We start from the raw sequence: 24600 nt of genomic DNA on the forward strand, positions 1-24600 counted from the left end.
CCCTTTATTTAATACATTAACTTCCATGTAAGTTGTATTTAACTCATGCATATGTAACTCTCACATCTCTCTTTATCTTGGGAACCATGTGGTGTGCAGGCAACTCACACTGCCATGCTGTAGCATACGAGTTATGTGATAGGTGGCCCCCTGGGCAAAACCCTGCAGTTGGTTTGTGAAAATTTTACTTGTTTATTTTTTTTAATTGGAGAAAAAGATACAAACTTATTTAACATGTATACCTGGGAGCCTTCAGAATGAAATATCACCTCTGATGTTCTTATTGTTATAATTAATATTGACAATTTAATTGCATAACTCACAGAAAACAATAAAAAATAAATTTTTCATTAAATCAAAAGGATTGTTTTGTTTTTGAAGGTTTTATTTTATTTTCATAACAAAACACCATGGTCCCAAGGAAAAAATTTTTTTTTTCTAGTGTGGCAGTCAATGTGTTAAGCAACCGCTTAATTATAGGCTAAACAAGGGGAGGAATATTCAAGACAAGGGCAGTGTTTTCCTGGAATTGGGGTGATACCCTCCTTTTGGCTAAATATGGTCAAATAGCAAGTGTCATGGCGTCCAGTGCATGATGGGAGTGGGAGGTGGAAACTTATGGTAATGAAGTGTATTATGAAGATGTAAGGTCAAGAAGTGGTCAATTTCTCCACCATCTTGCCTCTAACTGGTGGGAACTTGTCCTGCCTCCATCCTCCATCCATCGGGGTAATTTGAAACTGTTCTGAGACATCTTGACTCAGGAAATGCTGCAGCAGTGCCCAAAGCAGTGCCTGCCAGTTCCCTGTCTCCCCATCATAAGGAATACTTAAGCCTTAAGTAAGTACATAAGCCTTAAGAAAGGCTTAAGAGATATCACGTACCATCAACAAAAATATAATGACAAATATTTCCAAAATGTGTGCTTAAAGAGTGGATGATCAGAGGTGTGCAAGAGGCTGAGATTGGCCCAGCTCGATTAAAGCTTTTTCTATTACTTGAGCTATATTGGATAATCTAAAGCACATGCTATATGCAGAATAATAAATATGAAATATGAGGCAATTAAATTTTACTAGTGACAGTGAAATAAGCAGGGGCAGGTGCATTATGAAACTAACGATGTGGAAATTTCCTTATTAGGGTTTCGATTTTAATTAATTGTTTTCCAATCCCATGAGTTGAGTATTGCTTTGCTTGTCAAGTCAGAAACCTCAGTGCATTTCCATTTGTTGATAAAACAGTTTGTGCACGTACTAGAGAAGGCTGCTCTAAGGGAAACTCAGGAAAGAAATCCAATAGGGTTTCATGAAACTCTTAGACACCTATGCTATTCTACTAGGAAATCACATTAAAAATAAATCTCATTGTGCTATAGATAAAAAAAAAATGAGGCCTGTGAAAGCTTGTTGAACTACTCAGAGTTATAGCCAGTTCATATAGAATCTGGGCTAGAACTACTTCTCAGGCTCACAAACCAGAATTCTTTTCTTTACATGCACCCATTGCACTGGAGTCTTTTCTTGAATGGTCGATATGTACATTTTTTTCACATTGGTTTTAGGGTAGTTTGCTGAAAAGCTTAATTTTTAACTAAAATAAAGTCAATATCTTATGTTATTGATTTCTTTTATAATATTATTCTTACAAATATTATGCTAGAGATGGGAAACTCTACATAATTAAGAGGGATTTGTTCTAGTTTAGACAGCCAGACAGAGGAAACCTGAGATTATTTAACTAATTTGTGAGAATGATTTGTATTGCTGTTTTCGTGAACACTTGAGCTGCAGAGATAACAAACAGGATGAGCACCAGCGGACTGTGGGCTGCCTACAGCGCTAGCTGGGAGGAGAATAGCCAATTGTAAAATCAGAATTGGCTTAGGGTGGAGGGTGTACTTATAGGTGACTGAAAATAAAACATGGAGTCTACAAGTTTATAAAGATTTTTTAGTTGTTGCAAAAACAATTTAAACGGCCCTATCTCCATCCTTCTCCCCAATGCTATGCAGTGGAAAGGTGTGAGTTAGGAGGGGATGGGAGAGATATTTTCTTGCTTTTTGGGGGTGGCCTCTACAATACCAAGAAAGCTCAGGCAATAGTGGGAAGAAAGCAGTAAAATTCCTTTGGAAAATAAATGTTTCCATCTTCCTTTGAGGTCTTTTTACTTCATCTTATACCATGTTGTATGCTCTCCAGTGTTCTTCTTAACACTTCTGCAGTAATGCTGAGGAATAGATTGTTTACTAAGGACACTTAGTAAACTGAGATTTACTGAGATACACACACAGCAATTTGGGCAGAGAACATGGCAAATGTCAGAGGAGGATTAGAACCTACGCTTCCAGGGCTCCTGGCTTCTTAGATTTCTCAGGAAATCAAGTTGATACTTTTATAGGGTAAAGTAAATTTACCTGACGAGGAACCTGGATATCTAGACATTGGAGCACTAATTTTGACTTTACTTCTAACCCTTCCTTTAAACTTGTTTCTCATATTTATGTTTTATCTGCAAAATATGATAATATAATGTAGATGATATTTAGAATTATGAATTATCCAAGTGATTCTAAATAAAGCTGTTGTTTCTAAATTGCCTTGAAGTATCTGAGCTTTAAAGATAAATTTGTTTTTTATGTATATGGTATAAATAAAAAAAATGAGGATATGTACTGTCTGTGATTGAAGCAATCACACTTATTTGTCTACAATCTTACACTGTGTTTCATTCATAATATTATAGATGGATTCCATATTCAGGTACTTAAAATAGGAATTCTAATTGTGATGTGATAAATTTTAAACCAGAGAATAAATACTTGAAATATATTCTGGAATTAACACTAGGGAAGATGCAAAATAGAAGGGACTGTGTTTTGATGATTAACTTTATACTTATTCCTGTAGGATTTTTGCCAGGTTTTATATCACCTAGTAATCCAGTACTCTCAGTTGAATACTTGGGCTCACCAAAAAGGGATGTAAGTATAATTATATACTTTAATAAATTCAAAATTAATATTCAACCAATGTTGGGAAGCCACTGAATAATCTGAAGAGAACAATCAGATGATTAAGGCTGTGGCATAAAAATATTTATCTGGAGATCAGTGTGCAGGATAAAGTGGAACAAGAAGCTAGTTAGAAAGTTGTTGTAATTGTCTAAGCAATAGAAAGAAAGGTTCAATAGGCCCAAGACAGTAAGACTAAAAAAGGTACAGACTTCATTAAAATTGCCACTTTATATGCAGTTCCTTTCCAAGGAGAAGTGGAAGTAAAATGTACTAATGTCTCATGCTTAGATAAGTGAGGAAGAAGGACTAATAAATATATATTTGCACAAACTTTCATAATTGATCTTTGATAGGCAAATGTGTACAAACATTGCTTGGGTTGATGTATCAGCCCTTTTAAAGATTAATGCAATGTAGCCACCACATCTTGACTCTAATATTAATGTTTGTATAAAATAACACCTTCAATAAATTTTAATTTCATGACAATTAATACCTGAATTAAAGAATCCTGAATTCCATCTTTGTTGCTTGGGATGAAGTGCTGATAAAACATTCTGTGTATGTCTGTAGCCTCCTTTTCTGCTCTGACTGGCTTGGCACTTTCCATTTGAGAAAATTACAGCTAAGTCATTTTGTTTTTACTTTTATATTCATCTTCTGCACCAATAAGCATTCAGATATTTTTCTATCCTTTCAAGTTTTCAAAAGTGACATTTATTTTTAAAAATATAAGAATAGATGTGTACACCTAGGAAACGATTTTAATATACATAGTTAAGATTGTATTGACTTTCATATGTTAAATCTGTGCTGTTCTGAACAGCAGGAATCTACAGAGATTCCCAATAACAAAACTAAAATTGAAAGTGTTAGCTTTCTGATAGTGCTCGGCATTCTTTACTTTAAAAAGTGTTTTTCTGACTTCTACTGTATTCCATACATATATATGTTGCTATTCTAGGTACCTTGTGGCAAATGTGAGAAATGATCCCTGTTCTTAAGAAGCAAATCCCACAGAAAAAATAGAGCACAATGTAATTGCTAGAAGCATATGTTTAGTATTGGACACAGAATTCCAGATACGGTCTGATCTAATGCAATCTTTGTAGAACTTATTTTTATCAGCACCGTTAGTCTCTCCGTTCTCCAAAATTTAAGCTGAATGAGAGCAGAGACATGTTTGACTTGTTCTCCTTGGTTGTCACTGTATTTGCAATGCACAGAAGTATCGGGAATATAGAACAAGCTGGAGTAAGACTTTCATGTGCAAAAACATGGAATTGCAAAAAAGGAGGGTTGTAAGATAAGATAATAACTGGTTGATACAGGTGGGCTGAGTTGATCAGGGAAGAGGGACAAAGCCAAAACAGACTGGACACTGGATAATTTTTTGCAAACTTTGGATTATAAGTGAGGATTATTAATAGAAGGAGCCTCACATTTAAAAGTTCCTTGAGGATTTCCAAGTAGTATGGGTTTCATGTGGCTGGAAAGGCACTGTAAGGAAGGCAGTAATGATTAGTGTCTCGGGATAATTTCAAAGACTAGAATTAGTTTTGGATGATTAAGGGAAGAAATGGATCTATCTGTAGTTCCATAATCTATGAGAAGGAAATTTGTAATCTCACAAAACAACATGTATTTTAAGAATGATTATAGAAAATGCATTTGAGCGGATAAGGGTCTTCTCCAAGGAGAATAACATTAGTGGTAATTGTCAACTGTCATGAAAATTTTAACAAATAAGTGAGCTGAATGTGATAAAGTCTGTGCTTTGTAAAGTACTACACCCTTCCCACCCAGTCTAATTTCATGAATACCTATAGAAATTGTACATTTAACTCTCATCTCGGTGTATAATTTAGCTATTATCAAATGTATTTTGACTATGATAAGAGAACATTCAAATTATGCTTTTAGTCCTTTTTAACCTTTCTGTAGTTTCTCTGTAGGTTGTGTGTGTGTTTTAAGAAGGAGAGTCATGTGTTACCCAGCCTGGAGTTCAGTGACACAGTCGTGGTCTTGAACTCCTATCTATTTTTTTTTTTTAAATCAATGTTTACTAAAATCTTTGAGAGAGAAATGAAAACAAAGTAAGTTTTAAGAAGGGTTTATTTCTAATTTTTAATAGGAAAGTGAGTATTTTCTTTATTCCTGAAGGAGATATTTTAAAAAATAACTTTACATACTGTAATTGATGAAGAGTTAACTTGTATTCAAATGAAGAGTGAAATTAAATGATTTTTAAAATATAATGCATGCTCCTTTAGGTATGTTTCCTTTTGTAGATCTTAATTTAGGGAAATTTTCTGATGTAAGTTATAAAAGCCTAGCAGTGTGGGTAGTTTAACTTAAGTTCTATAATTCTTTTCTCCATTATATTTCTAGGTACAAAATAAGTGTGCCTCTTTCTTGACATATCTAAATATGATATCCTGATGTGGGGTAACATATGTAGGTATGTGACCAATGGGCTATGGTTCATCCTTATATTTGTTCTGTTTCGTTTTTATTTCATTTGAGAAACTTTTTCTTCTAATTACAAGTAAAGCATGAACATGCTTTAAATCTAGAAATCAGCATTCAGAAACTAAAGTGTACACATATATAAATCCATGAGTTTCAAGAAAGACTGTATATAGACAGAGTTGCATGATAAATTTTGTTATTTGTAGGTGCTACCAGTCTCTGAGTGGAGATTCTTTCAGGTTCTTGCTGATCCTTAGGAAAAGAAATTCAGGATGCACCACATGAGCCAAAAGGAAGCAGCTTTTATTGAAAGTGAAAGAATATATGTTTCTCTCTCTCTCTCTCTCTGAATATTCAAGGATAAGGGGTTGGTTTTTACTAAGATTTGGGTGGTAATTTCTAGAATTGGGTTCCCTCCCATTTTCATAATTTATATAGTTGTTTCGGAACTGTCATGGCTATTTCAACGATAGGGAAATTTTAAAACCACAGTGTAAATGATATTATAATCAGCCAAAGTTCATGTGAGGTGACCTAGATAGCGGACAAGCCAGTTGAAGCTGGTCCTTGTCTGTGGCTATTAACACCCCTTAGTTAGACTTTAACACCTGCACCCACTCTGCAAGCCCTGCATCGGGCTCCTAACCTAGTAGCCTAGTTAGCTTCTGCCTGAAGGTTGTTTGTTTCAACATGTGCACCCAGCCCCTGCATCTCCTCTCAGCCCTGTCTCCTAGTTTTTTACTCTAGCCAGGCACCAGCAAGTTTTTTTTTATTACAACTGAAGATCTACATGAAACACGAAGAACTAAGACAGTGCATGGTGCTTGAAATGATGAAAAATTGTCCCGGGCAGCATTGCCAAAAACAAATAAGCAAACAACCACAAACAAACCTTGATATGAGGCAAAAATGTACTGTAAGTTGTATGTTACTGCTGCAGCCCCCAGCCTCCACCCCAGCCTGCACTGGTCCATGGCCTGTTAAGAACCAAGCCCCTTAACACCGCCTGAGCTCCACTTCCCCGTCCCCTGCCCCACCCCCAAGTCCGTGGAAAAATTGTCTTCTATAAAACTTCAGAACCCGGCCACAGAGCAGGAGGTGAGTGGCAGGCGAGGGAGTGGAAGCTTCATCTGTATTTACAGCCGCTTCCCATCATTGGCATCACTGCCTGAGCTCCGCCTACCTGCCCCCCTCAAAAAAAAATGGTCTTCCATGAAACCGGTCCATGGTGCCAAAAAGGTTGGGGGACCGCTGAGTTACTACGCACTTACTTCATGAGTTAATTACAGATCCAGATAGAGTCTTAATGTTTTAAAACAAAAGTTACTTGATTCATACAGCTTAGCTTATTAATTATCCATTGTAAAAGCTACAAAAGCAACTATTTAGGGCATTTGCCTCATTCCACATGATGTATGGTAATGTTATTGTAGCTCAAAACACTGATATTTCTTTATTATTCCTTTGTTCTAAATTTCTATTCACTTTTATCAAAAATGGGCTTCAAATTATCATCCCTGTGTTCTACTCACCAGAGTACACTTGGGACTCGTGATTGAGTACAGGGAAAATATAGTTAAGACCAAGAGTTCTCAGCAAGAATTGGACATACAGTATGAAAAATAAATCCTTTATAAATGCACTAAAATTTATTGAATTGCATTGTGCACTTAAAATGGGTCAATTTTATGATATGCAAATTATCTCAATAAAATTATTTTTGTTTTAAGATCCATGGGATTTCACTTGCAGCCACTGTTGATTTGTGACTTGGGATTTTGGGGTCTTGTGTGAAATACTGTGGGATCAATTATTCATGCCCCATTTTGATATCTTCAATTGTACTTTTACCACTGGATACTTTTCCAACTTTAAAAATGTTCAATGACCTTCCATTCTTAAAAACAAACAGGAAACAAAACAAATCTTTCTCTACTCTTCTTTCCTCCTTTTCGGTGTTCTCCTAAGTTTTAAGAAATAGTTTGCACACTATTTCTACATCTTTAACCTCTCCTCTTATTATTGGATTGAGGCTAACTTTATAGAGTTCACCAGTTATTCTTGAAATGCCAGCTGCAGTGATTTCTGCACATTTCTCATTTTCCTGGAACTCTCTGAAGTAGGGAACACACTTGAGAACCTTTTTTTATTAAAATACTTTTTGTTTGTTTTTGGCTCCAGTGACCTTATTTTTAACTTGTTGTGTCTTTTCTTTAATCAGGCTTTTACAGCATTATTTTTCTTTTTGCTCATTCTGTAGGTCCCACCTGTAATACTAGATTCTTCCCATGTATGTTCGCTAATTCTCCTGGCAGTAACTCTCATGCCTCTATGAAAATGGCACCCAAATCTCTAACTTCTATCATTGACCTCTCTCTTAACATCAGGTGCACAATTTGAACTTCATTTTTTGATCTATCATGTCTCGATTAACATTAACATAAGTCAAGGGATAGGGAAGGGATATTAGGGCATATCCTCCAGACTCTACCTCCAATCCCAGGTAATAGCATATCCACCCATCTAGTCAACCATGCTAGAATGTTCTGAGTATCTTTAATTTCTATGTCTTTTTTTCATTCCCATATCTAATAAGTTACCAAGTCCTATCAGTTCTAACTTAAAATTTCTTTTATGTATATTAAATTGTTCTCTGTTTTCATAGTAATTAACTCTTCTTAGGACTTAAAAACAGGGAAACAACTAATCTTACAGGTACATTCTAGGAACACAGCATTCCCTCAAGACCTCACTAGTTGGTAATCTCAGGCAATCCTCCTGGCATGGAGTTCAGAATAAGGTAAAAGAACAGCTCTTCAGAATCGGGGCATGATGGATGCCATCACATATGGCACCTTGCTGTCAATTAGAAAAAGATTGCTTCTAAAATATACCTCATTTTATTTTTTAAAAAGTTACATTATGAATTTTTTTTTTTTTTTTTTTTTTTTTTTTTTTTTTTTTTTTTTTTTTTTTTTTTATTTTGGCATATTATGGGGGTACAGATTTTAAGGTTTCAATAAATGTCCATTCCCCCCCTCCCCCCAAAAGTCTGAGTCTCCATCATGACCATCCCCCAGATGGTGCACATCTCACTCACTATGTATGTATATACCCGCCCCCCTCCCCCCTCCCACCTGCCCAATACCCTATTACTGTAGCACCTATGTGTCTACTTAGGTGCTACTCAGTTAATACCAGTTTGCTGGAGAATATATCTGGTGCTTGTTTTTCCATTCTTGGGATACTTCACTTAGTAGTATGGGTTCCAGCTCTAACCAGGAAAATATAAGGTGTGCTATATCACCATTGTTTCTTAGAGCTGAATAGTACTCCATGGTGGACATATACCACATTTTATTAATCCATTCTTTGATTGATGGGCACTTGGGCTGTTTCCACAGCCTTGCAATTATGAATTGTGCTGCTATAAACATTCGAGTGCAGGTGTCTTTTTTGTAGAGTGTCACTGGATCATTTGGGTAGATGCCCAGCAATGGGATTGCTGGATCAAATGGTAGATTCACTTGTATCGCTTTAAGGTATCTCCATATTGCTTTCCACAGAGGTTGAACTAGTTTGCAGTCCCACCAGCAGTGTAGGAGTGTTCCTCTCTCTCCGCAACCACGCCAGCATTTATTGTTTGGAGATTTTTTGATAAAGGCCATTCTCACTGGGGTTAAGTGATATCTCATTGTGGTTTTGATTTGCATTTCCCTGATGATTAGAGATGTTGAGCATTTCTTCATATGTTTGTTGGCCATTCTTCTGTCTTCTTTAGAAAAATTTCTGTTCAAGTCCTTTGCCCACTTTTTAATGGGGTTATTTGATTTTTTCTTCCTAATTTTCGTGAGTTCTAAGTATATTCTAGTTATCAGTCCCTTATCGGATGCATAGGATGCAAAAATTTTCTCCCATTCTGTAGGCTGTCTGTTTACTTTCATGACTATTTCTTTGGCTGTGCAGAAGCTTTGTAGTTTGATCATGTCCCATTTATTTATTTTTGTTGCTGCTGTGATTGCCTTTGGGGACTTCTTCATAAACTCTTTGCCCAGGCCGATGTCTAGGAGAGTGTTTCCAACTTTTTCCTCTAGAGTTCTAATAGTTTCATATCTTAGGTTTAAGTCTGTTATCCAGCGTGAGTTGGTTTTTGTGAGAGGTGAAAGGTGTGGGTCCTGTTTTAGCCTTCTACAGGTGGCTATCCAGTTTTCCCAGCACCATTTATTGAAGAGGGATTCTTTTCCCCAGCGTATGTTTTTGTCTGCTTTGTCAAAGATGAGATGGCTATATGAGGATGGTTTTATATCAGGATTCTCACATCTGTTCCACTGGTCAATATTCCTATTTTTGTGCCAATACCATATTGTTTTAATTACTACAGCTTTGTAGTATAGTTTGATATCTGGCATATTAATGCCTCCCATTTTGTTTTTGTTGCCTAGAATTGCTCTTGATATTCGGGGTCTTCTTTGGTTCCATACGAAGCGTAAAATTATTTTTTCTATATCTGTGAAGAATGCTGATGGGATTTTAATAGGTATTGCATTGAATCTGTAGATCAGTTTGGGTAGTATAGACATTTTGATGATATTGAGTCTGCCGATCCACGAGCATGGTATGGATTTCCATCTGTTTACATCCTCTGCTATTTCCTTCCTCAGTGTTTCATAGTTCTCCCTGTAGAGGTCTTTTACCTCTTTGGTTAAATATATTCCTAGGTACTTTAATTTCTTTGTTGCTATTGTGAAGGGAATTGAGTCTTTGATTTGGTTCTCAATTAGATTGTTGTTGGCGTATATGAATGCCTCTGATTTCTGTGTATTAATTTTGTATCCTGAGACTTTACTAAATTCATTGATCAGTTCCAGGAGTTTCTTGGTTGAATCCTTGGGGTTTTCTAGATACAATATCATATCATCAGCAAACAGTGAAAGTTTGATCTCTTCTGCCCCTATTTGGATACCTTTGATTCCATTTTCCTGTCTGATTGTTGTAGCCAAGACTTCCAGCACTATGTTGAACAGAAGTGGAGATAGTGGGCAGCCTTGTCTGGTTCCAGTTCTAAGTGGGAATGATTTCAATCTTTCCCCATTCAGTATGATGTTGGCTATGGGTCTGTCATATATGGCTTGTATCATTTTTAGGTATGTCCCTTCTATGCCTATTTTCTTAAGTGTTCGTATCATGAAAGGGTGTTGAATTTTGTCAAAAGCTTTTTCTGCATCTATTGAAAGGATCATGTGATCTTTGTTTTTGCTTCTGTTTATGTGGTGAATTGCATTTATAGATTTACGTATGTTGAACCATCCCTGCATCCCTGGGATGAAGCCCACTTGGTCGTGGTGGATTATTTTTTTGATAAGTGTCTGGATTCGGTTAGCTAAGATTTTGTTGAAAATTTTTGCATCTATATTCATTAGGGATATTGGTCTGTAGTTTTCTTTTTTTGTTGCATCCTTTCCTGGTTTTGGTATCAGGGTAATATTCGCTTCATAAAAGGTGTCGGGGAGGTTTCCGTTCTTCTCGATGTTGTGGAATAGTTTCTGCAAGATAGGTACTAGTTCTTCTTTGTAAGTATGGTAAAATTCAGGTGTGAAGCCATCTGGACCGGGACTTTTCTTTTTAGGGAGATTTTTAATTGCTGTTTCTATTTCAGCTGTTGAGATTGGTCTGTTCAGGGAATCTATTTCTTCCTGGTTGAGCCTAGGGAGGCTGTGTGTTTCTAGAAATTTGTCCATTTCCTCCACATTTTCCAGTTTGTGTGCATAAAGATTTTTGTAGTATTCATAAATTGTATCTTGTATCTCTTTGGGATCAGTTGTGATATCTCCTTTTTTATTCCTGATGGAGCTTATTAGAGATTTCTCTTTTCTGCTTTTCGTTAGCTTAGCCAACGGCGTGTCAATCTTGTTTATTTTTTCAAAGAACCAACTTTTTGTTTTATTAATCTCCTGAATAGCTTTCCTGTTTTCAATTTCATTTAGTTCTGATTTGATCTTGTTGATTTCACTTCTTCTGCTGGGTTTGGGGTTGGTCTGTTCTTCTTTTTCCAGCTCTTTGAGTCGTTTCATTAGATTGTCTATTTGTGATCTTCTTGCCTTTTGGTTATAGGCATTTATGGAGATAAACTTTCCTCTCAGAACTGCTTTAGCTGTGTCCCAGAGGAGTTGATAACTTGTCTCTCCATTGTCGTTTTCTTCATAGAAGTTTTTTATTTCCGTCTTGATTTCTTCATTTACGAAGTAATCATTTAGTAGGAGGTTGTTTAATTTCCACGTTTTTGTGTAGAAATGTGAGTTTCTGTTAGGGTTGATTTCTAGTTTTATTCCACTGTGATCTGAGAAGGTACATGGTATGATTTCTATTTTTTTAAATTTCTTGAGATTTTCTTTGTGTCCTAGGATATGGTCAATCTTAGAGAATGTCCCGTGAGCTGATGAGAAGAACGTATATTCAGTGGATTTTGGGTAGAATGTTCTGTAGATGTCTGTCAGACCCAATTGTTCTAGAGTTTTGTTTAAGTCCATTATTTCTTTATTAATTTTCTGTTTGGAGGATCTGTCTCGTGCCGTCAGTGGGGTGTTGAAATCCCCGGCGATTATGGAGTTGCTATTAATCCATTTGCTTAGCTCCAGTAAGGTTTGCTTTATGAATCTGGGTGCACCTAAGTTGGGTGCATATATATTTAAAATTGTTATCTCTTCTTGTTGGACTGTGCCCTTCACCATTATATAATGACCCTCTTTGTCTTTTACTACTTTTGTTGGTTTAAAAACTAAATCGTCTGAAATTAGAACTGCCACACCAGCCTTCTTTTGGCTTCTGTTTGCTTGGAATATTGATCTCCACCCTTTTATTTTTAGTCTATGTGCATCCTTGCAGGTTAAATGTGTTTCCTGAAGACAGCATATACTTGGCCTGTATTTTCTTATCCATTCAGCCAGCCTATGTCTCTTGAGTGGAGAGTTTAAGCCATTCACATTTATTGAGAGAACTGATAGGTAAGGTAGATTACTGATCATTCTGTTGGGTTGGATGTTGTTGCTATGATTTGTGTCTTGAGCCATTGTAATATCTGGCCTTTAATATCTTTGGGTTTTGGTTGTTTTTATATCCGTGGATTATTATTATGATGTTCCGTGGGTAACGCTGTTTTAAGTACTTCTTGTAGGGCTGGTCTTGTCTTGGTGAATTCTCTGAGCCTTTGCTTGTCTGAGAATGTTTTTATTTCTCCTTCATATATGAAGCTTAGTTTTGCAGGGAATAATATTCTAGGCTGGGCATTGTTTTGTTTCAAAAGAGTGAGAATGGGGCCCCAGTCTCTCCTTGCTTGTAAAGTCTCATTAGAGAAGTCTGATGTTATTCGAATTGGCTTTCCCTTGTATGTCACTTGCTTCTTTTGTCTTACAGCTCTTAGAAGGGCCTCTTTAGTTGATACTTTGGTCAGTCTGATGACTGCATGACGTGACGTCTTCCTGTTTGCATTGAATCTCCCAGGGGTCCTCTGGGCTTCTTGAACTTGTATATCGAGATTTTGAGCAAGACCTGGGAAATTTTCCTCTATTATATCTTCAAAAAGCTTGTCCAGCCCTTGAGTGCTGTCTTCCTCCCCTTCGGCTAAACCTATGACCCTCACGTTAGGTTTTTTCACATAATCCCACAGCTCTTGTAGACTTTGATCTTTTCTCTTGTTTCTCTGCTGTATTTCTGTGACTGATTTATTTAATTGGAAGGTGTTATCTTCAAGCTCTGAGATTCTTTCTTCTGCTTGATCCACCCTGTTCTTGAGACTTTCCACAGTATTTTGTAGTTCTCTGAGTTGATTCTTCATCTCCAGGACTTCGGTTAAAGTTTTCTTCACTGTGTCAATCTCTTTGTTGAACCTTTGTTCCATTTCTTGGAGGTTTTTTGTGTTTTCTTGGTGTTGGTTATTGAGTTGTTGTTGCAGCTGGGTGAGTGTTCTTATGATCCACATACGAAATTCCTTTTCTGTCATATTGGTTGCCTGATTTTGGTCGGTGTCCGTTTCTAGGGGGCTGGTGCTCCTCCTTGGGGGTGTGTTTTCCGTTTGGTTCTTCATATTTCCTGAGTTCTTTCGCTGATTTCTTCCCATGTCGATCAGTTGTTGTTTCTTTCCTTAGGTTATTGTTTGGGTATTCACACACCTTGTTTAGTTTCTGAGGCGTTAGGTGGTGCCTATGGGTGAAATTGGACCACTCCCTGTATATTGAGTCAGTGGGTGCCGTGGAAAGGCTGTGCAAGATGCTGTCCCTGTCAGTAGGTGGCGTTTGCTTGGAGGAACAGGCTATGGTGTTGATTTTGAGTCCTGTTATCAGCTCTCGTTCTGGGCAGAGCTGGGTTGGGTAAGCCTGCCCTCAGGCCGTTAGCAGGGGTCAAAGTTCTGTTCTCTGCTGTCAGGGCGGGGCTGGGATGGTCCCGCTCAGCCAGAAAGTCTGGGTGTGGGGGTGGGGCTGTCTGAGACACACAGTCTGCAGCAGGCCTCGCTTCTTTCCACCCTCCCCAACTCCGCAGCTACTCCTGAGCCTCTGCCAGCAGGCCAGACCACAAGCCACCAGGCCTCCCCGGACTGTGATGCCGGCGGGGAGGTTCCCTGCACAGGAACGCCACCTGGGTTGGGCGCACGGCCTCCTCCTGGGACGTTCAGCCCGATCCGCCCCTGGAGGCACACAGACCTCAGTAGGCTGTTCACGTATAATCCTTCTGTGCCCCGGGCAATGCTAGCCCTTGGTGCAGGGGATCTGGTCTGCAGGTCCGACCTCTGGGTCCCAGAGTTCAAACTGTATTCCCACCAGGGAGAGGGTTTCCGGTCCTAATTCACCCACAGGGAGCCCAAGCTGGGTCTATGTCTCTCAGCCTCTGAGTCGGCACCGTTTTCCTGGGAACAAGGTGCCAGCAGCACCTGGGAGGGCGGGCGGGGTCCCAAATGGGAAGGTCCCGTTCCCTGGAGGTGCCTCCGGCTGGTGGCTGTATTGTCTCTCTGGGCAGCCGCGGGTAGGGTCGGCGGAGGGGGGGAGGAGGCAATATGGCGCCTGCCGCGCGGCTCTCCGTGCACACGGAGGTGCCCGGAGGAAGTTGGGAACCTGGTGCCACGTCTGTTACAGGCTCACCGTTGGCAGGCGGCGGCAGTCTCTGGGCTGATGTCCGCAGGTCTCTCCACCCGCTGGGGAGCCCACCAGCAGTCCCGAATGCAGGGGAGGGGAAATAGCAAATCCACCTACCCTTGCCGCTGGTCTCCGGGCTGCTCCGGTGGTCTCAGCCTCCAGTTCTCCTCCGCAGCCTCCTCCCGTGGAGTCTCCCGGGGTCTCAGGTACCCCTCCTTCCGGCCCTTGTCCGCTGTATGCTCGTCTTCTTGCTTCTTTTCTCTAGTTTCTGCTAGAATCGGTCTTTTCTGCAGAGACCCTCTGTCTGGCGGTGTTATTCGTCCGCCATCTTCTACATTATGAATTTTTTAAGGAAAATATATACTGTCATCTATGGGAAATTTTCTGGAATAAATATACAAATCTACACTGTCTATGCCTTTATATGTAGTGTTCTAAGGGGTGCACAAACTGCACGAGTACATGTGGTATCTCTGACTAGGACTATGTTCTTCAAATCTTGGTCCCACTCACTGTTCAGTGGTTTAACCTTGGTAATATACATAACAACTTTAAGCTTCAGATCCATCACCTATCAAGAATGGCTAATAACAGTATCTCTTTTACTGAGTTTTTGGGAAGGGCAAATAAGAAAAATATATATATAATATATAAAAATATTTATATGTATTTATATAGAAATATTCATATATGTAAATATTTATATATATAAAGTTAACAATTTCAAATTTACCTACAGATGCTCCCAGCCTACTGCCTCAAAAACGCATCATTACAAGATGCTAGCTTGTGGGATTCCTTAACACTAATGTAAAGAGGAGATGAAAATGATGTTGGTTTTAACATCTTGCTATAAACCATTAAAAATGTTGTATTTAGGAATGTTTGACTTGAGGACATTCCAAAAGAACCATAGGAACATTCATTCTGGTTTTTTTTCAATGACTAAAGATATATCGTAGAACCTAATGTTTATACTTGAATGTTGGTACTATACCATTTGGACAAAACAATGTGAAGGCTTTTGCCAAACTATAAAAAAGTGTCTTGGCATCACCATTTCTATGTTAGAATCCTGTTTTATTATTCTCTAATTTCAGAGGTCAGGAAAGTACAGGTTTTAGGGTATAGCCACTCCATGTGCTGTTTTTATAAATAACGTTTTATCAGAACATATCTACATGTATTCACTTATATATTGTCTGGGCTGCTTTCCCACTACAAAGGCAGAGTTGAGTAGTTGTCACAGAGGCCATATGGTCCACAAAGCATAAAATATTTATTATCTGGCCCTTTAGGTCAAAAAATTGCTGACCCTTTTTTTTTATCCCTGTAAAATAGTTTCTCAATTAATAGTAGCTATTATTTTTATTGTAACGATTGAGTTCATTAAGTACAATATGTCAAATTTACTCAACTCTTCACATAGTCTATTTCTTAATTCCTTAACTGTTTGCTTTGAATTCTTTAGCAATTCCGTTTGTGTGCTACTTCTCATTCTTTAAAACAAATAAGCACTTAAGCTCCCTCACCTTTTTTCACCTGCTACTTTAAAGAATTCTACAAAGGAAACTTATAATTTAAAAGCTGGTTGTCTGGTATTATTAGGATGTGTAAATACACCTAAAGGAATAATTAGTTATAGAGTAAAAAAATAAACAGTAAGCCTTAAGAGATTTACTTTTGTTATTGAACTTTCAAAAGTCCTAAATACCAATGGCCAGGGATTGAACCTTAATTGCAATTATATCCTCTAATAAGTATATCCTCTTCTAAATTTGTTTCTTTAGAGTCAAGTCATGAAAGTAAAGTTTTCCTATTAGTGACTGCAAAGCAGTTAAGACTTTGGGATCCAATATAGAAAATCTTCAAAGTTAAATGAAAATGAAAGAAGTTAAATCCCTTTTTAAAAGAAGAAATTTAATATTAAAGTGCCATTTCCATTGATATCAAAGTTCAGGTACCATCAAAGCACAAAAGGATACATTTGGCTACATTATAAAAATTTTTCATAGATGAATACAGTTCAAAGCAATCTGATTCTGGTTTCTACTTCTGCTATTGTTTTGAGGATTCTTTGAGGTGGGAACCCTAAATCTCCCCGAAGTAGGGATACTTCCGGAGCAAATCTGAAGAGTTTGAGCTTGGAATCTAGTCTAGTTCCTAAGAACTTTTGGACCATATATCTTTCTCCTGAAAAGTCTCCAGACCAAAGGGTGATCTATTTTTACATTCTATTCTAGACCTTAGTCTTAGCATGCCTAAAAGCTACCTGCTTTTGAAGTATAGCTGATCAGTACAGGGATATGGAGGAAAAGCTCTGTGCCGCTATAATACCAGGAGCACCACTCACCAAAACAAATAAATGATAACAAAGTAAAACTCACAACATTTTCAAGTATACTAGAATTTGATGTAATTGGAAAGCATTGTGAAGTTTTTATATATAATGAGTATAGTCTAAAACAAAAAGCCGTGGTTTGGAAAAATTGTAAGAAGTTGTTAGATTAGGCAAGTGATCATGGAAAGCCATAGATCTGACAGTTTATCTAAAATTGGCATCCTGGGAAAATGACAGATGGGCTTCTTGGTCCACATATATTCCAATTGGGAAAAGGGCTAATGAATCATCTAAAGGATTAGGCTTTGACATGTAAGACCATTAGGAATTTGGAATCCTTGAGATGAAACATCACCCAATAATTCATTTAGTTACCAACTCTGTGGAAAACTACAATATGGTTTCAGGATATAGAAAATATTTTAAAAATTTAAAAATCTTTCTCATACTTGTCTGTCTTATCTTTTCATAGAGAGTGCTATTTTTGAGGAAAAATATAACCAAGGTTAATTTCAAAATCCATAAATTCCATGAATCAAAAGAGGAGGCATTTAAAGAGAGGTCAAGACACTTTCTTCTAGCTTTTTTTTTTTTTTTCTTTTTGGATTAGAGGTTCAGGGCACATTAAGTAGGAAAGTGAGATGTGATTCCTGAAATGACTGATCACACCAAAAAGTAGAATTTTTGTTTTCAGAGAATTTTATTAAAAAATGATGGATATCTCTTTTCTTTATAAAGATGGCATGACTCATTAATGAATCAGGTTTTGTCTTACACTAGAAAGCAAACACATGCTCACTAGTAAGGTTACCTCTGTTGGCAAGAGCTGTCTCATCCACAAGCAGCTAAAAGTAGGAGCCAAATACATGAAAATAATTTAGATGTGCAACAAATTAAAGACCTTTGAAATGTAAGTGAGCAGCAAAGGGAACAATATATCTTAGGATATAAGCAATGACTGTGTTAGGCCTCCAAAGCCATATTGGCACAGATAAGTAAAGTGCCAGAAACAGGTGAACCCACAACCATATTTGTGGAACAAAATGCCTCAGATGAGTCACAGGAATGAAGTCAGAAGTGGAGAAATTTCATGGAAGCCACTTTAACACCATACTCTCACACTTGGGTCTCTGCTGATATAGCATCTATCTTGATCATTCAAAATAGAAAACTTAAATCTAAGTTCGGGCTGGCCAATTGAACCTGGCCCCAGTCCTATGGTGAGTATGTTATAGTGATGACTGGGTGAACTTTCCTCTCCTTTCCTAATGGCTCCATGGGAGACAAGTATTTCTCTATGTCTTAGGAACTCACTTAAATATGGTATGAATTTTGTTATTTTATTACCTTATATGAGCTACGAGGAGGGCTGATCATTGTTATTTCTGCCTTCCATAAAATTTGATTTTTCACTGATTTTCTTCTAACTGCTATCTGGATTGAAATGAGTCACCAAAGTGAAGTACTGGAATAGAGGAACCCCAAAGCAACTCCATTAAGTGAATATAGCAGCATAAAAGGCCTTGAATTTAATTGTCTCTGTGTATACACTGTGTCTTCTCAATTGTGCTCTATTATAGTCAAAATGAATCCTTATTGATTTATTTAATGTCTGTTTATATTTTAGTTTCTGCACCTGACTTCACATTTTCTCAGGAGAAAAGAATGCCTTTCCCTTAGGATGGCAATGTAAATGATAAAAGTAGCTGAGATTTGGAAATCTAATCCTCTCTTTTTGTTCTCTTCCTTCTATTAATTTTTTATTAGTTATCTTGTGAGAATAAAAACTTTTAGAATACTACTAGGATGTAATTTTGTCTTGTCACATAATAAATGATGAACTTTTGAATTTTAATTTTGTGACATAACAATACCGAAACCATACTATCTCTATCAATATTATACACACATACAAAAAAGGTTCCAGTCTAGTGTCCCTGGTGTTCTGTAACATAAAACGGGATAACGGGATTCAACAGTGATATCATAGTATTACAGTTTTATTTTAAGCATTACTTTTTAATAGAAGTTGACAATGCTGAATAAGATGATGTTTAGGATAGAAACATCAATAAGCTTTGAATAAAATAAGAAAAGTTTGAACTCTTTTAGCTTAAAAGTATTTACTTATTTTATAAATATGATTTACAGATATGCCAAAACCTTATTGTAATAGTCAAAGCAACAACTTAAAACTTCTAGGGGATTAAGATATAACTGATCCTCCATAGAACATGTACAAAATTTTTGCTAACAGTAAAAATATTTGAATCTTTAAGTCAATTAACTATAATTTTATAATTACTGATTTGTAGATATCCACTTTGGATCACTTCCGAAGCTGAATTCAGCACAAACTTAAGGTAAATTTATGTGTGTGTGCGTGTATATGTGTATTGTGTGTATTAGCTTTAAGGAATAAAAATATTTGACAAAACTGTAATAATTGAATGTTAAAACATATTTCTAGTTACTGAGAACCCAGCAATATTCTGCTTCATGATAAGCACTAAATATATTGGTTCCCTCTTAACTTTTGTAAACTTTCTTAATTTTAAAAACTAATCAAAATGTGTGATTAATTGCTTGACAACCACTTATCAAATGTCCTGCTGCCACCCTCACTGAAAATACTAATATAAAACAATCAGTGTGCAAAGACACAGGCAATTGGGAAACAATACTGTATAGTGTAGTGCTCAATGTCACTAAGCTGTTAGGAGAGGCCAGAATGAGTGATCAAATGTGGGTTGAAGTGATGGGGACATGTCATAAATAATATGGGGACCTGTCAAAAATAATAAAAATAATCTTATTAATCAATAATAATATTACTATTTACTAATGTCAATATAATCCAGGCATCCTAATAAGCACTTTATATACTTTATGTCATTTAATCCTCTTGCAACCCTATGAAATAAAATTATTATAATTTTTAAAAATTATTATTAGTCTCATATTGCAATGAAGCTGAGGCTCTATCTCAGGTTAAGTAGCTAGTAAATGGCATAGTAACTAGCCAAGGTTTATCTAATACCCAAGTCTGCTAGAGCGACAAATTGGAAAGAGGCATGTTTGAGGAAAATGTAAATTATGTAACCCAGGTGGTTGGAGGTGTATGGACTGACTTTGTTGGTAAGAGTGTTCTAGCTTCATAACTGATCCCCATCTCCAGTGTTATCTACAAAATGCTGGACTGTGTTTTGTGCTGTGATACTTGAATGAAAGAATCCACAATCTGGTTGAGGCAACCAATTTTAAAAAAATTAACAATGCAATACTAGAGTTGACTAGTCCTGCCAAGGCACGAAATGATGGCCTAATCCTAATTGGGGCAGTAGAAATAAAGAGGAAGGTGTGCGTGCTGTTTCCAGAAGACAGAAAGTAAATAAATTAACAGTATTTATGGCAGATTAGATAATTAGATAAAAGGAATAAAGCAAAAGGGAGAGCAGATGATTTTAGGTTTTCCCCTTTAGCAAAAGGAAAAATTCCAAAACTAATAGAAAGGGGAATATAAATGATTTGTTAGGGAACACAATGAGTTTGGTCTCCCTATTTTGCTTTCAAGGTACCAATGAGGACTCAGATTAATGTATCCTATAGGACATAGAAAGTTGAGTGAAGGCAAGAGGTAAGGATTGGGTCCTAATTCTATTAAATATTGCCTGTGGTCTGCTACTTATTTTTTTAAAATATCATTTCTGTCAGTAGTGATTACATATTAAATGCATTAAAAAGTTGAGTGAAAAAACTATCACTTTGGTAACTTTTCTTTTAAGGTAATGAAACTGTTGTACAGGAAATGAAAGGAATCACTTCAATTTTTGAGAATAAATTGGTATAGGTTTGAATAATTATATCAAGTGTTCCCTTTCTGGCAGGTGATAAATGAAAAACTTTAAAATATGACTATAACGACTTATTTTTTTAATGCTCTACTGAGCCCACAAGAAAAGAATGTAAACAATTCAAAAATGACAAAGATGAAGTAAAAGCAGGAACCCTGAGGGGTCACCAAGTGCAAAGCTGGAAACATAACATCAAGCCTAGGGCTAGCGCAAGGTGGAGACTAGGAAGAAAGTTTCTAAGAGAATGAGGATCATAAAGGAAAATACTCTAAGGGTAGTATTTTCACTGAGAAGATACATCAAAGAAATTGACTTATCTAGATTTTGCAATGGATTGGGGAGGTACAACTCTGCTCTTAGAATTCAGAAATATAAGGTAGACTTTATACAACTTTGGTGGCAGAATTCATCTGTGTGGCCCAGCAAACCTCATTCAATAACTTAGAGTGGTTCTAGATTCATCATCACTGGATGGATGTAAAAGAAATCCTTTGTAGTATAAACCTAAATTCAAAGTGTTTCCAAGATGAAGAAATGAGTAAATCACTTAAAAATTACAGAATATAGGGGATAAAAATAGACTTGAGAGAAAGCTAACAAAAACATGACAGAAGATATAAGACTTATAGAAGATTTCAGACATTAGAATTATCAGACACAAGAAAAAAACAAGTGTGTTTATTACTGTATTTATTTTCTATTGCTGCCACAATAAATTACCATATACATTGTATCTTAAAACAACAGTTCTGTAAACAAACATTTCTGTAGGTCAGAGGTCCAGCATGGGCATAACCAGATTATAATCATGATGTTGTCAGGTTGTGTTCCTTTCTAGAGACTCTAGGGGAAAGTCAGTTTCTTGCTCATTCAGGTTGTTGGCAGAATTCAGGTTTTTTGGTTGTAGAACTGAGCTCCTTGTTTCCCTCTCTTCTACAGACCACTGAATGCCTTGGCTTGTGGACTACTTTGTTTTTGCAGCCAGCAAAGGCTCTCATATCATATTTCCCCAACCCCTTCAGTCCAATCTGGCAGTGTTTCTGATGGTATAAATTTCTCAAGACCTCTGTGGGTCTCTTATGTATGTCACAGGATTCACTCCATTAGTCAAGAGGCATGTCCGTAGATATTTCCAAGATAATCTCTTCATTTTTAGTTTCTGCTGAAATGGACGAAGGGATCCGTGAGATAGGAGCTCCTCACAGAGAGATTGCTTTGAATACTGTTATCAAAAATGTGGTCACTAGAGAACAACAGATCTTCAAAGCTGGAAGTCCAATAAACCTGAAGGAGGATAAGCACTTAAAAATGAAACTGCAAAGCACCAACAATAAAAAAGAACTGGACGCAGTTAGAGAAATAAGACAAAACACCACGAAAGGAAAGATAATTAGACTGATAGATGACTTCTAAATAGTAACAATGGAGTCCAGAAGATACTGGAATATGGGATCTATCTAGAAGATTCCATCTCTCTGTGAATAGCTTCTATCTCACGCTACTACTCACTTCTATATTCCAGTTATATGTTATTGTGGAGTCTTATTTGTATTTCTTCTCTTGTCCTTTAAATTCTGTTTAATATATATTTCTAATATCTAATAAATGAGTATAAATATATATACATAACACTTAATTCTTCGTTTATTCAACAAATATTTCTTATCACCTCCCTGTGATGCTCATTATAGGTCAGGATTTATGGGTACATTGGGAATATATAAAAAAATCTGTCTATCATAATCTATTTCTATCAATCTTTCATGAATGAGAAGTTGCAAGCATGAAGTCATATAATTATAATTTTCTTCTTATTTATAAGACAACTTCTCCCATTGCTTGTTACTTAAACACCTTTATGTCTATTTAATGTTTATATGATTTTGTGACAATTCCATGGACTCTCCCAAATGCTTAAATTTACTCAGGACTTGGCAACTATCTTAAATCAATAGTAATGTGTTTAGCATCGAATATCGCTAAGTACTCTGCTTAGCACTTTTGGGAACATTGGGAAAAGATGCACCCAAGCTGTATTTTTCAGTGTCATTAAAGAGTATTCATTATATTACATTTTGGCAGACTCTCCTTTTTTTATTATTTCTAATGCACAATTGAATCATTTTGGCTTTTTAATAACTTGAGATCCTCATCAATTATATTAGAATGAATTATAGAATAGATATTAAAAGCTGTTGCTTTATTTTTCTGAGCATAACTAATGTAACAAAATCTCATGACTTTTCATTCCATTTCATCAAAACAAGAATTCCTTATTAAATAAAAGGAAATCCAAGCAGGCACAGGGGATTTAATGCCTGAGATTCAATGGAGAATAAAATAAAATGACTGTGAGCTTTTCATAAAGCAAACATAAGCTTTATTGTCTCCCAGAATTGCACAATGGCATTCATCTGTAGTTTAAGAAAACATTTTGCTAATTATTAGTGAATAATAATTTACCAAATTATTGGATGTAAAACATTATCTGGAAAATATATAATGTGGCATCTCTTAAGAATATTAGTGTCAGGTTTGAACCCTGACATTTAAAATTACTAGCTGAGGTTGCTTAGGCAAGCTATGTATCTTCCCTGAACCTTCATCTCACCATTAAAAATAAGAAAAGCTAGAATTTGAATGTAGTTATATCTCTTTGATTTTTTGTTACATAACTCTAAACTTGGCATGCTCACATTAGCAGGAAATCCAAAGTCTCCTTCTCCCATGGCCCAAGATTCCTAGAGAATAATTTTATCTTAATGTAGTCTGACCTGCTTCCAAATGCCAGGCAGAGAGAGATCTGGGAGGTCCATCCACTGATTTCTGTCACTACACACGGAATTACCATGAAAGAAATGTTCCCAACATGTTCTGACTGATGATTTTGTACTGCTACAGAGATATCCTGACTGAAACTGATCCCTGAACTCTTGCAGGCTTCTTGATTCCATCTGTTGTCTAGATAGAAGAAGCTCAGCCATTGTTCCTACAATGTCCACCATGATGGAGGGGCCAGGATGGGAAAGGCTGTGAGCTGCAGCCTTTCCTCAGGAATCTCTACCCTCTAGTTCTGAGCCTGTGTCCATGGACAGGCTCTCCCTTGCATTGTGGCAATCTCCTTGGGTCTCCTGATAACCTTTTCTTTCCTGCCAGCAACCACAATGAGGAGCAGAAATACTTCAAGAGGATTCCAATAGCATTAAATCTCAAAAGGGTCCTTCTCCAACCCCAAATAATCTCTTCAAAGATTCGATAACACCTTGGCCCACTCTGGCAGAGGCTTGAGTGAGCCATAATTTAGCAGATCACAAAAGATACTACTATTACTTTCCCCCTGGGGAATAGGTATCTACTAGGTAACTGGGGCAAGGAAAGTAACTCTTTAAAAAGAAGTTCTTTCTAGGTTTAAGTTCACTAAAGAAGCTTCTCTTCCTTTTCGGTTCTTCATCAGATATATCATACATTGTGTTGCAGTGAGGATTAATGAGATGACATATATAAAGTGTCTGTCAGTGCCCACTACATAGTAGACACTTAATACATATTAATTTTCTCCCTTGTCCTGTATCTTTAATCTTTACTAGTTTACATCTTTACTGTTCACATATATATGTCTCACATATATATCCCAAACGAGATTATAAAATCTGTAAAGGAAAAGAATTATGTCTTGCATGTCTTTCAAGACTCCACAGATTATTTAGCATAATGCCTTGCAGAGAAATATTAATTGCCATATAATTATTGCCTTAGTGATTACTTTGAGATTGATTTTTCCATATGTAGATAATA

The 24600-nt window shown here is 36.7% G+C and overlaps 1 protein-coding gene across 7 annotated transcripts in view; it reads left to right on the forward strand.

Moving 5' to 3' along the window:
- CNTN1 (contactin 1) overlaps window positions 1-24600 on the forward strand; it is a 340010-nt gene that overhangs the window by 74398 nt on the left and 241012 nt on the right. For 5 of the 7 annotated variants that reach the window (XM_076007181.1, XM_076007180.1, XM_076007183.1 and 2 more), the window contains exon 2: window positions 19267-19314. The exons of the other annotated variants lie outside the window; for them this stretch is intronic. The gene's annotated coding sequence lies outside the window, so the exon portion shown is untranslated. The remainder of the gene's footprint in view (window positions 1-19266; window positions 19315-24600) is intronic. 7 annotated transcript variants of the gene reach the window in all.

Source organism: Microcebus murinus, chromosome 10, assembly GCF_040939455.1.
Source record: "Microcebus murinus isolate Inina chromosome 10, M.murinus_Inina_mat1.0, whole genome shotgun sequence".
In the NCBI taxonomy this organism is placed as follows: Eukaryota; Metazoa; Chordata; class Mammalia; order Primates; family Cheirogaleidae; genus Microcebus; species Microcebus murinus.